This window comes from Oncorhynchus masou, chromosome 33 (genome assembly GCF_036934945.1).
Source record: "Oncorhynchus masou masou isolate Uvic2021 chromosome 33, UVic_Omas_1.1, whole genome shotgun sequence".
Taxonomy (NCBI): Eukaryota; Metazoa; Chordata; class Actinopteri; order Salmoniformes; family Salmonidae; genus Oncorhynchus; species Oncorhynchus masou.
The window spans coordinates 3,390,133-3,403,986 of record NC_088244.1 but is presented as its reverse complement, the minus strand read 5'-3'; positions in this window follow the sequence as shown (position 1 = coordinate 3,403,986).

Below are 13,854 nucleotides of genomic sequence, written 5' to 3'. Positions count from 1 at the left end.
ATGCCCCCCTACCTAATGGCTCGCCCACTACTTAATGGCTCTCCCCTACTTAATGGCTCCCCCCACCTAATGTCTCTTCCCTACTTAATGGCTCTCCCCTACTTAATGGCTCACCTATTTAATTGCTCGCCCTACTTAATGGCTCTCTCCTAGTTAATGGCTCTCTCCTACTTAATGGCTCTCTCCTACCTAATGGCTCTCTGCTACTTAATGGTTCTCTCCTACTTAATGGCTCCCCCCTACCTAATGGCTCTTTCCTACTTAATGGCTCACCCCTACCTAATGGCACTCTCCTACTTAATGTCTCCCCCCTACCTAATGGCTCTCTCCTACTTAATGGCTCTCTCCTACCTAATGGCTCCCTGCTACTTAATGACTTCCCCCTATCTAATGGCTCTCTCCTACTTAATGGCTCTCTCCTACTTATTGGCTCCCCCCTATCTAATGGCTCTCTCCTACTTAATAGCTCTCCCCTACTTAATGGCTCCCCCCTACTTAATGGCTCTCTCCTACTTAATAGCTCTCTCCTATTTAATGTCTCTCTCCTACTTAATGGCTCCCCCCACCTAATGACTGTCTCCTACCTAATGGCTCTCTCCTACTTAATGGCTCTCTCCTACTTAATGCCCCCCCCCTGCCTAATGGCTCCTCCTACTTAATGGCTCTCTCCTACTTAATGCCCCCCCCCCCTGCCTAATGGCTCCTCCTACTTAATGGCTCACCCCTACCTAATGGCTCTCTCCTACTTAATGTCTCCCCCCTACCTAATGGCTCTCTCCTACTTAATGGCTCCCCCTACCTAATGGCTCTCTCCTACTTAATGGCTCACCCCTACCTAATGGCTGTCTCCTACTTAATGTCTCCCCCCTACCTAATGGCTCCCTGCTACTTAATGGCTTCCCCCTACCCAATGGCTCTCTCCTACTTAATGGCTCTGTCCTACTTAATAGCTCTCCCCTACTTAATGGCTCCCCCCTATCTAATGGCTCCCCCCTACTTAATAGCTCTCCCCTACTTAATGGCTCTCCCCTACTTAATGGCTCCCCCCTACTTAATGGCTCTCCCCTACTTAATGGCTCTCCCCTACTTAATGGCTCCCCCCTACTTAATGGCTCTCCCCTACTTAATGGCTCTCCCCTACTTAATGGCTCCCCCCTACTTAATGGCTCTCCCCTACTTAATGGCTCTCCCCTACTTAATGGCTCCCCCTACTTAATGGCTCTCCCCTACTTAATGGCTCTCCCCTACTTAATGGCTCCCCCTATTTAATGGCTCCCCCCTACTTAATGGCTCTCCCCTACTTAATGGCTCTTCCTTACTTATTGGCTATCCCCTACTTAATGGCTCCCCCCTACTTAATGGCTCTCCCCTACTTAATGGCTCCCCCTACTTAATGGCTCCCCCTACTTAATGGCTCTCCCCTACTTAATGGCTCTCCCCTACTTAATGGCTCCCCCCTACTTAATGGCTAACCCCTACTTAATGGCTCTCCCCTACTTAATGGCTCTCCCCTACTTAATGGCTCCCCCTACTTAATGGCTCCCCCCTACTTAATGGCTCTCCCCTACTTAATGGCTCCCCCCTACTTAATGGCTCTCCCCTACTTAATGGCTCCCCCTACTTAATGGCTCCCCCCTACTTAATAGCTCTCCCCTACTTAATGGCTCCCCCCTACTTAATAGCTCTCCCCTACTTAATGGCTCCCCCCTACTTAATGGCTCTCTCCTACTTAATGTCTCTCTCCTACCTAATGGCTCTCTCCTACCTAATGGCTCTCTCCTACTTAATTAAACTGAGCAGCCAATCTAACGAGACTTAAGGGAAACTGAAGGGGCTGTGATGGGAAGTTAGGTAGAGAAGGAGAGGAGCAGGATGGCCTCTTTCACAGCCACACCTCCAGCTCATCTAATAGGCTGCAGCCACTGCTACGCAATGTGAATGAGCATCAGGTGTTGAAAGTGCGTGTGTTCGTGTGTTCATGTGCATTTACTGGTGTGTGTGATAATTTGCTACCCGAGGAATGATGTTGTAGAACTCACTGTGAAATGTTACCACGTACTGCAATTGCCAGGTGGATGGGGTCTGCACTTTTATTGCAATTAAAAAAAGTCAATCAAGCACAAAATTGAATCATTTTGCAATAGTACGTGAATGATAATAATGAGTGCAGTACATGGTAATGATAATAATGAGTGCAGTACATTGTAATGATAATAATGAGTGCCGTACCTAGTAATGATAATGATGAGTGCAGTACATGGTAATGATAATAATCAGTGCAGTACATGGTAATGATAATAATGAGTGCAGTACACAGTTATGATAGTAATGAGTGCAGTACATGGTAATGATAATAATGAGTGCAGTACATGGTAATGATAATAAAAGGTGCAGTACATGGTAATGATAATAATGAGTGCAGTACATGGTAATGATAATAATGAGTGCAGTACATGGTAAAAGAGTTATAGGTTTTAACTTGACAAAAACACGTCCTAAATGTCAGTAGTTTCACTTTAGCTGTGCTAATGTAGTATATAGACCATGGAGGAGTTAACTGGCGTGGGCTCCTGAAGAACAGTTGGCGGCTGATGGCGGATTTAAATTCACCGCTTGACTGAGGAGGAACAATTATCACAGAGTTGAATATCAGAATGGAAAAATTTTGAAGAAATTTGCTTCTGAAAAATGTCATGGCTGGCTGCTGTTGGTTGATTTAAATTGACTGAAGACCGATTATCACAGAGTTTAGTATCAAATAAAAGTTTAGAATATTAAAAAGATTTCCCTCAAGGTGCTTTGCCCTATAAATGAACTTCTCTCTGGATGATTGGATTTTCTTTGATGAGGAGTAGTGCCTGTCATGCCAAATAGTGTCCCTCTGCCAAAAAGTCCATATCAACGGTGTGATGACCGACTGAGTCTAATTTTGGAGCTCATTAAAGCCTCAATTACGTTCTTTTCTTCACCTTTTCTTCACCAAAAAAAGCTGATTTCCGCAACAATTTCAGGTTTAAACAAGTTTTGTTTAGCTAATAAGATGAAAACATTTACTTCAAACTACTTTTTTGAGACGTTTTTATCAATGTCTTAAAACGTTGCTACATTTCGGAAATAGCAAAGAGAAAAGTGTAATCTGCTTGACACGTTAGTTACTTACTATAGAGATCAAATTAATTAAATTAGATTAAAAGGTACTTACCTTAGAGATCACAAAGTCAGATAATTTCTCCTCCATTCATCTGCAAATCCGTTTCGATTCATACTGGTTTGTCTGGCTGTCATCTTATTTGAACCGTCCCTGATCTACAGTGAAAAAATAGAATTTCAGTCTTCCTCTATTATGATTCCAGTTTGTTGTATCTCCCATAGCTCGTTAGCACCCCCTTGTGGTTGAAAAGATATGTACCTATTGTAGGTCCTAGGATACAATAATGAACAATGTTGAACTAACAAATACCATCAAGGGATACGAAACAATTAACAATAATGAGCTCCTTGTGAAACAGATGTGAAAACCAACTGGTATTTAACCTAGAAATATTTAAACTTTGACATTTTTTTTGGTTCAGGTGTTTCATGAACTTATTTTCACAGATTTGTTTGTATACTGGCAATGGCAATCATAGACTAAAATACTGAATGCTGGTGTGTGGAATATAGATGAGGTGGTTGTTGTGTGGGTGGGAGGTTCTGCCTGTCACTTGTTCTCAACAGGCAGCCAGTCCAGGCACTGCTGCTCTCTTTGTTCTGAGTGTTGGCAGTGCTCGTGTTTTTAGTTCATCTGTTTATCTCACATATTATGTGCCCAGTACGACAGAGCAAGAAAAGATTCTTATCAGATAATGACAACATGTCAATAACAGTAGCTGTAGATGATGTAAATGAAAAGTTGTATTGTGGTTTGTAATAGAGGACATCAGGTGGATCCAGGTCTGGATGTTGGGCAGCACCACTAGGTCCTGGAGAACAGGTAATGGAGGACATTAGGTGGTTCTGGGTGTTGGGCAGAACCCCTAGGTCCTGGAGAACAGGACATGGAGACATCAGGTAGTTCTGGGTGTTGGGCAGCACCACTAGGTCCTGGAGAACAGGTAATGGAGGACATCAGGTGGTTCTGGGTGTTGGGCAGCACCCCTAGGTCCTGGAGAACAGGTAATGGAGGACATCAGGTAGTTCTGGGTGTTGGGCAGAACCCCTAGGTCCTGGAGAACAGGAAATGGAGGACATCAGGTTGTTCTGGGTGTTGGGCAGAACCCCTAGGTCCTGGAGAACAGGAAATGGAGGACATCAGGTTGTTCTGGGTGTTGGGCAGAACCCCTAGGTCCAGGAGAATAGGAAATGGAGGACATCAGGTGGATCCAGGTCTGGATGTTGGGCAGAACCCCTAGGTCCTGGAGAGCAGGAAATGGAGGACATCAGGTGGATCTGGGTGTTGGGCAGCACCACTAGGTCCAGGAGAATAGGAAATGGAGGACATCAGGTGGATCCAGGTCTGGATGTTGGGCAGAACCCCTAGGTCCTGGAGAGCAGGAAATGGAGGACATCGGGTGGATCTGGGTGTTGGGCAGCACCACTAGGTCCTGGAGAACGGGGACAGAGTTAAAGGTGAACGGGGTTGGAGACAGAGACGTAAACAAGAAAACACACAGGTTACAGGCTGATCAGGTACGTAAAAATACAGTTATTGATTGATTTAATTGAAATTAAACGTTTGATCAGACATGCAATAATGTTAATGGGAGACAGAAAAGAAAGGATACCTGACTGTAATTGTTTGTATCAGTGGGGTTGATGAGGGAGGCGAGGAATTGCACTGGAGAAGATAAGAGAGCGGCGAGTTGTGAGAGAAACTCTGGGCCACTGTAGTCATACACCTTGACTGTACCTACCTGGCAGCGAAGGTTACTTACCGTGACCCTGCGGTTAGCCTTGAGATTGACTATCTGGACAAAGTGGGCCAGTGACAGCATCCCGATGTCGCCCACCTCCAGTCCGACACAAGCCACCTATGAGAACATTTGATGGATTAGTGCAGTGTTATAAATGGGAGATACATACTTTTCATCCGTTTTTGAAGCTGGTCCCCCTCCGACTCAGAGCATAGAGAATCAGACTGATCTGAACTCACTGGCTGTGGTGTACCTCCTGGGTGGTTCGGACAGTTGATGTCATTTGGAGAGGGAAGTGTAACAACCGTTTCTTGCTTTCTCAAATGTCAACCAAAGCTTAATATACTTTGTCTCATGGTCTTCACTGAAGTGTAGGGCGTCAGGGCTTTCAGTGGTCGACAGTCCAACTGGAGAAGATCATTGTCTTCCACCGAGGTAACCCTTATGAAGACAAAGATAAAAAATATCAGCGTTAGGGAAACTAAAACTAGCTTCTGGTTATTTTGTGTGCAAATTCAAATAGTTATTATCTGAGGGATTTCACATCAAGGGGCCCGTGGCAGTCTTACGGGTCTGGTTTGTCCGTTCATCCCAAACTGGAGGAGGGGGGGAAGAAAGGGATATCTATTGACAATGGAAGATATTGAAATATGTCTGATTATGTACCATGGAAAAACTAACTAGATCCACACCTTGTTCCAGATTTCACAACCTTTGACCTTTGGTTACACAAGATGAGCTCAGGAGAAGTCGTCCATCATTGCCTTGGAGGTGTCTTGACCAGTCTTATCCTTGATGGGTATGACACACAACTAAAATCATATTAGCTTCCTTTTAAATGGGTTATAGAAAATACTTTTTGAGTTATGCACGTTATTTTCCTTTACTGACCTTAGTGGGTATTGCCTCCACCCACTAAGGTAAAGTAACCTGTCACCGTCTGACATCTGCTGTATGCAGAGGTCCACCCATAACATTTAAAATCGTTAAGAGAGAACATTGCTTTATTCTGATCCATTTCTGTGTCATACAGTTTACAGATTTTCATATTTTTAGGGATACTGACACACACACACAGACACACACACACAGACACACACACACACACACACACACACACACACACACACACACACACACACACACACACACACACACACACACACACACACACACACACACACACACACACACACAACACAACACAACACAACACAAACACACACACACACTCTATAATATTGAACTCTGCTGTGGTCAAATAAAGCAACCATTACAAAACAACTTATCAGGGCGAAACTTGAATTGTGACACACTTACCAATCATGTTCCATGGTGAAACAGCTTTGATGGGCTTCAACTCCTACTCCACAGTCTTCACCCTCTCAAACTTCTGGCAGGCTAGACAGGGTACGGACCTTTACGCACAGTGACAAATAATTGAAACGTTGTGTGCTGCCTGATATGACATGAATTGATATCAGATTTAATAGAATGTGATTGAAAAACAAAAGGTTATTTCACTTACCCAGCTGTCCACATCCTTGACAATCCCACTCCAGATTAAAGCGTGGGTTGATTTTGGCAATCATGCGCTTCACTCCGAAATGTCCAGCATACACCTCTGTCAGCACGACCTCTTTCTCCTCCTTAGTAAAAATCCCCCTCCTGTGTGGCTGGCCATCCTTCCCCCAGTAGGTACATGTGATTAACTCACAAGTTGGAAGATAAGAGTTGTTGAAATACTAATGTTTTTTAACATTTTATTGCTTAGTTTCTGTAAGCCATTTAACAAACTTTAACAGACTAAACATTGGAATTGGAGTTGATTCCAAGAAAATACATAATAGACCGTTAATACACAACTTGAAGCAACCACATATTTTGTCATGGAAAGTGTTCTGATTGGCCAGTGAGGAGACAATTCTCGACACACCGGAAAAAATTGTTTATTCATCAAAACCAGGCCCTTTTGCGCCAACGACAGCAAGTGCACCGACAATTGTGACAAAAAAAGACAAAAAAATGCAATCAATAGGCCTATAAATAGAAATAAATATATCTAACACACCCATGAACCTACAATATAGCCCTACTGCCTGTGCTTAGATGTATCATTGTGTTGGGTTAGTTAAAATAGAACCCTTAATATTAAACAGCTGCAAATTATTGATATATCAAAGTGTCACCAACAACAAAAAATGTCATCAACAGGCCTATAACAAATATGATTCACATATATTGTTCACATGAAAATAGCATGTTTCCGTAGTGCTCAAAGCACACCATTTGTTATTTTGGTGCTGGTGGAACGGGTTATTTTGGCGGTGGTGGAACGGGTTATTTTGGCGCTGGTGGAGGGTTTATTTTGGCGCTGGTGGAGGGGTTATTTTGGCGCTGGTGGATGGGTTATTTTGGCGCTGGTGGAGGGGTTATTTTGGCGCTGGTGGAACGGGTTATTTTGGCGGTGGTGGAACGGGTTATTTTGGCGCTGGAGGAGGGTTTATTTTGGCGCTGGTGGAGGGTTTATTTTGGCGCTGGTGGAGGGGTTATTTTGGCGGTGGTGGAACGGGTTATTTTAGCGGTGGTGGAACGGGTTATTTTGGCGGTGGTGGATGGGTTATTTTGGCGATGGTGGATGGGTTATTTTGGCGGTGGTGGAGGGGTTATTTTGGCGGTGATGGAACGGGTTATTTTGGTGGTGGTGGAACGGGTTATTTTGGCGATGGTGGATGGGTTATTTTGGCGGTGGTGGAACGGGTTATTTTGGCGGTGGTGGAACGGGTTATTTTGGCGCTGGTAGAACGGGTTATTTTGGCGGTGTTGGAACGGGTTATTTTGGCGGTGTTGGAACGGGTTATTTTGGCGGTGGTGGAACGGGTTATTTTCGCGGTGGTGGAACGGGTTATTTTCGCGGTGGTGGAGGGTTTATTTTGGCGCTGGTGGAGGGATTATTTTGGCGGTGGTGGAACGGGTTATTTTAGCGGTGGTGGAACAGGTTATTTTGGCGCTGGTGGATGGGTTATTTTGGCGATGGTGGATGGGTTATTCTGGCGGTGATGGAACGGGTTATTTTGGTGGTGGTGGAACGGGTTATTTTGGCGATGGTGGATGGGTTATTTTGGCGATGGTGGATGGGTTATTTTGGCGGTGGTGGAACGGGTTATTTTGGCGGTGGTGGAACGGGTTATTTTGGCGCTGGTAGGACGGGTTATTTTGGCGGTGTTGGAACGGGTTATTTTGGCGGTGGTGGAACGGGTTATTTTCGCGGTGGTGGAACGGGTTATTTTCGCGGTGGTGGAACGGGTTATTTTGGCGGTGGTGGAGGGTTTATTTTGGCGCTGGTGGAGGGGTTATTTTGGCGGTGGTGGAACGGGTTTTTTTGGCGCTGGTGGAGGGTTTATTTTGGAGGTGGTGGAACGGGTTATTTTGGCGCTGTAAAATGCTTTTCGGCGAAAGCATGAGAAGCTATTATCTGATAGTATGCAGCCCCCAGAAACACACAAAGGGGACGTAAACAAAGAAATTAGCGTGGCCGGCGCTACCCAAAACGCAGAAATAAAATATAAATTACCTTTGACGAGATTCTTTGTTGGCACTCCTATATGTCCCATAAACATCACAAGTGGGTCTTTTTTTCGATTAAATCGGTCCATATATACCCAAAATGTCCATTTATGAACACCATGAAATCCATGGAAAAAGGCACGTTTCCCAATGCAACGTAATTTTTTAAAATTCAAAAAGTTGCCTATAAACTTTGACAAAACACTTCAACCTACTTCTGTAATCCAAGTTTAGGTATTAGTAAACGTTAATAAACGATCAAATTGATCATGGAGCGATCTGTATTCAATAACTAGAAGTTTTCAAAAAGAAGTCCAATTTCTAGTCGACATCTTTTTTGGGTGCACATCTGAAGACCGGATGTGGTATTCAGTGATCTGACCAAGAATAAATGGGCCTGGAAATCACAACACTGGCGACATCGTGTGGAAGCTGTAGGAATTGCACGCTCAGTCCCATCATTTATGGAAAGCCATAGACAATACAGAGACTGGCGGATGGATTTTTTTTTCTTCAATTTTGTGATGAGGTTTTCTTGGGATTTTCACCACGGAACTCGTTCTGTTATAGTCACAGACACCATTGAACCAGTTCTAGAAACTTCAGAGTGTTTTCTATGCACACATACTAATCATATGCATATACTATATTCCTGGCATGAGTAGCAGGACGTTGAAATGTTGCGCGATTTTTAACAGAATGTTGAAAAAAGTAGCTCGATCTCCAACAGGTTTTGAAACAGAAAATATTTTAACTATTTCCTGGGATTGAACCTGCAATCCTCAGAGCCGTAGTTTACGGTTTAAGGCCTTCCTATACACCAATCCACAACACTCTAGAAGCCGCAAGCCTACTAGACGGCAATGCTAGATGGTAATACTAGAAGGTAATACTCAATGGTAATACTAGAAGGTAATACTCGATGGTAATACTAGATGGTAATACTAGATGGTAATACTAGAAGGTAATACTCGATGGTAATACTAGAGAGTAATACTAGATGGTAATACGAGAAGGTAATACTAGATGGTAATACTAGAGGGTAATACTAGATGGTAACACTAGAAGGTAATACTAGAAGGTAATAATAGATGGTAATACTACATCAAATCAAATTGTATTTGTCACATACACATGGTTAGCAGATGTTAATGCGAGTGTAGCGAAATGCTTGTGCTTCTAGTTCCGACAATGCAGTAATAACCAACAAGTAATCTAGCTAACAATTCCAAAACTACTGTCTTATACACACAAGTGTAAGGGGATAAAGAATATGTACATACAGATATATGAATGATTGATGGTACAGAGCAGCATAGGCAAGATACAGTAGATGGTATCGAGTACAGTATATACATATGAGATGAGTATGTAAACAAAGTGGCATGGTTAAAGTGGCTAGTGATACATGTATTACATAAAGATGCAGTAGATGATATAGAGTACAGTATATACGTATACATATGAGATGAATAATGTAGGGTATGTAAACATTATATTAGGTAGAATTGTTTAAAGTGGCTAGTGATATATTTTGCATAATTTCCCATCAATTCCCATTATTAAAGTGGCTGGAGTTGAGTCAGTGTGTTGGCAGCAGTCACTCAATGTTAGTGGTGGCTGTTTAACAGTCTGATGGCCTTGAAATAGAAGCTGTTTTTCAGTCTCTCGGTCCTAGCTTTGATGCACCTGTACTGACTTCGCCTTCTGGATGGTAGCGGGGTGAACAGGCAGTGGCTCGGGTGGTTGTTGTCCTTGATGATCTTTATGGCCTTCCTGTAACATCGGGTGGTGTAGGTGTCCTGGAGGGCAGGTAGTTTGCCCCCGGCGATGCGTTGTGCAGAACTCACTACCCTCTGGAGAGCCTTACGGTTGTGGGCGGAGCAGTTGCCGTACCAGGCGGTGATACAGCCCGACAGGATGCTCTCGATTGTGCATCTGTAGAAGTTTGTGAGTGCTTTTGGTGACAAGCCGAATTTCTTCAGCGTCCTGAGGTTGAAGAGGCGCTGCTGCGCCTTCATCACGATGCTGTCTGTGTGGGTGGACCAATTCAATTTGTCTGTGATGTGTATGCCGAGGAACTTTAAACTTACTACCCTCTCCACTACTGTTCAATCGATGTGGATAGGGGGGTGTTCCCTCTGCTGTTTCCTGAAGTCCACAATCATCTCCTTAGTTTTGTTGACGTTGACTGTGAGGTTATTTTCCTGACACCACACTCCGAGGGCCCTCACCTCCTCCCTGTATGCCGTCTCGTCGTTGTTGGTAATCAAGCCTACCACTGTCGTGTTGTCCGCAAACTTGATGATTGAGTTGGAGTCGTGTGTGGCCACGCAGTCTTGGGTGAACAGGGAGTACAGGAGAGGGCTCACCCTAACTGGCACCCTAACTGGCACCATAACTGGCACCCTAACTGGCACCCTAACTGGCCCCCTAACTGGCTCCCTAACTGGCTCCCTAACTGGCCCCCTAAATGGCCCCCTAACTGGCTCCCTAACTGGCTCCCTAACTGGCACCCTAACTGGCTCCCTAACTGGCTCCCTAACTGGCACCCTAACTGGCTCCCTAACTGGCTCCCTAACTGGCTCCCTAACTGGCACCCTAACTGGCTCCCTAACTGGCTCCCTAACTGGCACCCTAACTGGCTCCCTAACTGGCTCCTGAACTCTCAGTCTGGTTTCGGAACTCTTGGTCTGATGGTTCTTTAAAAGTTCCAACAAGGTTAACTAATGCAGGCAGTGTATGTCTCTACGCACCCCAATGGGTCCCTCCTTCCAAGCTGTGTGTGTCTGTGATTTAGTTTTCCTTTGAAATTGTATGGCAAAAATGACTGATTTACAGTTCATGGGGGTTGTCTAATCACATATATGAAGTTATGGAAAGATCTGACTTTTTTAACCCCTCGAAACAACCCCTGAGACACCAATTATGGCACTTCCGGTTGGCACAGGAAGCTATAAGTCAACACATATCCTCATTGGGGTATGCTTGTACAGAATCCTGAGTTTTAAGTCTTTACGTTAAGAACTGACCGACTTACACAGGGTTGAATGCACTATGTCTATCAAACTGCAGGCAGGGTATGGATGTACACTTTTAGGGTGATTTTAACCACTTCCGGTTGGTCCAACAAGCTTAGAATCGACACAGATAGACCTCATAGTGTCCTGATGTACTGTCATCGAAGACAGGTTCATAAGGCATTCATAACCCACATAGGCCTCAGGTTGAATTTAGAGGAGCAGGCAATGTATTCCTATGGGGAGAGAAGTCATTGTAATCTGTGAGATCAAAAATATCCTGTTTTACTGTTAAGGGTTAATGCTACACGGTCAAGGTTAGGCTTGCACAGATCGGCAGGACCTTAGGAACGTACCTGAGGTCGAATTGTGCTTCTCACCCTAACGGTTCTCTCACTGTGACCCAAAAGCAAATTACGTTGTGGGGCAGGGTTAATTTTGGGTCTACTTTTCTAATGGTCGCTGCGCTAAGCACCGCACTTTGTCACTCAATCCTTGCTGTGTGTGTGTGTGTGTGTGTGTGTGTGTGTGTGTGTGTGTGTGTGTGTGTGTGTGTGTGTGTGTGTGTGAGAGAGAGCTTTTCTTTTACATCTGTTGGGAGAAATGACTGACTTACAGTTAATGGGGGTTGCCTAATCACACATATGAAGTTTTGAAAAGATCCGACCTTTTTAACCCTTGGAAACAGTCACTATGACACCATTTAAGGCACTTCCGGTTGGCACAGGAAGCTATAAATAAACTCATATCCTGATTGGGGTATTCCTTTACAGAATCCTGAGTTATAAGTCTTTACGTTAAGAACTGAGTTATTTACGGTGGGTTTAGTGAGTGTGTGTTATTTCAGAAAATCATAGAAAATCACAGAAATCTCGCAGGAGCTCCGCAGCACACTTTTAAAAAATTCATATGAACACCCTGCAACTGGATCTGTAACTGTTGGAAAAAAACACCTATCTTTGAACATCACCAATTTGTCATTGTACGATTTCTCTTAAATGACGATAGATAAATGGCTGGTTCTTTTTTTATTGACACCGGAGGCTCCTTGACTTTGATGTGAAGTGGAAAAATAATTTCTCTATTTTCATTTTGGACCTTTAATCCCAGAGAAATGGCCATAACTCAAAAACCGTTGAGGCCTAGAAGCCATCTTGTTCGGGGCCAACTGCCCATTATGCCAAACCTACGATCACCAAGTTACGGCTTCGAAATATTTTCCGTTTTGGAGATAAGGCCCCGTCGTGATTCGTGATGTTTTGTACAATTGCAATATGATTGCTTATTCCCTCTGGTGGGAATTCCCGGGACAGCGGAAAAATTACCAAAATTTGATTATTTTATAAAACGGAAACCGAATGTCCGAGAAAGTTCGTTTGATGACTTCCCGGTAGGTCCGGCCCTGCCGCACGGCCTGACGCCGACCGCGAATTTTAGAAACGTTCTTGGACGTCTAGTAAGGGACCGTACATTTGCAATATGGACTTTCTCACTAATCATACAGCAAATGTCAAAATGTTCCCTTAATTTATGTTAGAGTGCCAGTTAGGGTACCAGTTAGGGAGCCAGTTTGGGAGCCAGTTACGGTACCAGTCAGGGAGCCAGTTAGGGAGCCAGTTACGGTGCCAGTCAGGGAGCCAGTTAGGGAGCCAGTTAGGGGGCCAGTTAGGGGGCCAGTTAGGGGGCCAGTTAGGGAGCCAGTTAGGGAGCCAGTTAGGGCAGAGAAAGGTCAAAATGGCTGCCCTTTAGGACTCACTTCTAAAGCTGGTAATTGCTTGACATTCAGGAGATCTATTCCGGATCACACTGCCTGAACACCTACCCACCCTCGCTCCCAGGCTCTACCACCTGCAGTCTGAAGCACGAGCCTATCTGTGGGCCTGCCAGGGTCAAACTGCAGGCAGTGGCTGGGATGGTGTGTGTGTGTGTGTGTGTGTGTGTGTGTGTGTGTGTGTGTGTGTGTGTGTGTGTGTGTGTGTGTGTGTGTGTGTGTGTGTGTGTGTGTGTGTGTGTGTGTGTGCGTGCGTGCGTGCGTGCGTGCGTGCGTGCGTGCGTGCGTGCGTGCGTGCGTGCGTGTGTGTGCATAGCAGAGCAGAGCAGCAGGGTCTGGTCTCTGAAGTTCCCACGTCAGTCAACAGAGCAATTAAAGACTGAAGAACCTTATTAAATGTACCAGACACACACTGATACTTTACTAGAACATCCTGACAGGTGAGGCAGGTTGGAACTCCATTGTTTTAAGCGTTTCCAGTTCCTCTGTTAAGTCATTTTAATCTTTCCTCTGCAGCTTGCTAATGCCTAAGTCTGCGTTCAATATCAAATTGGCTGTCTGGGGTCTGACGGAGTCTGACGGAGGGAGGGAGGGAGGGAGGGAG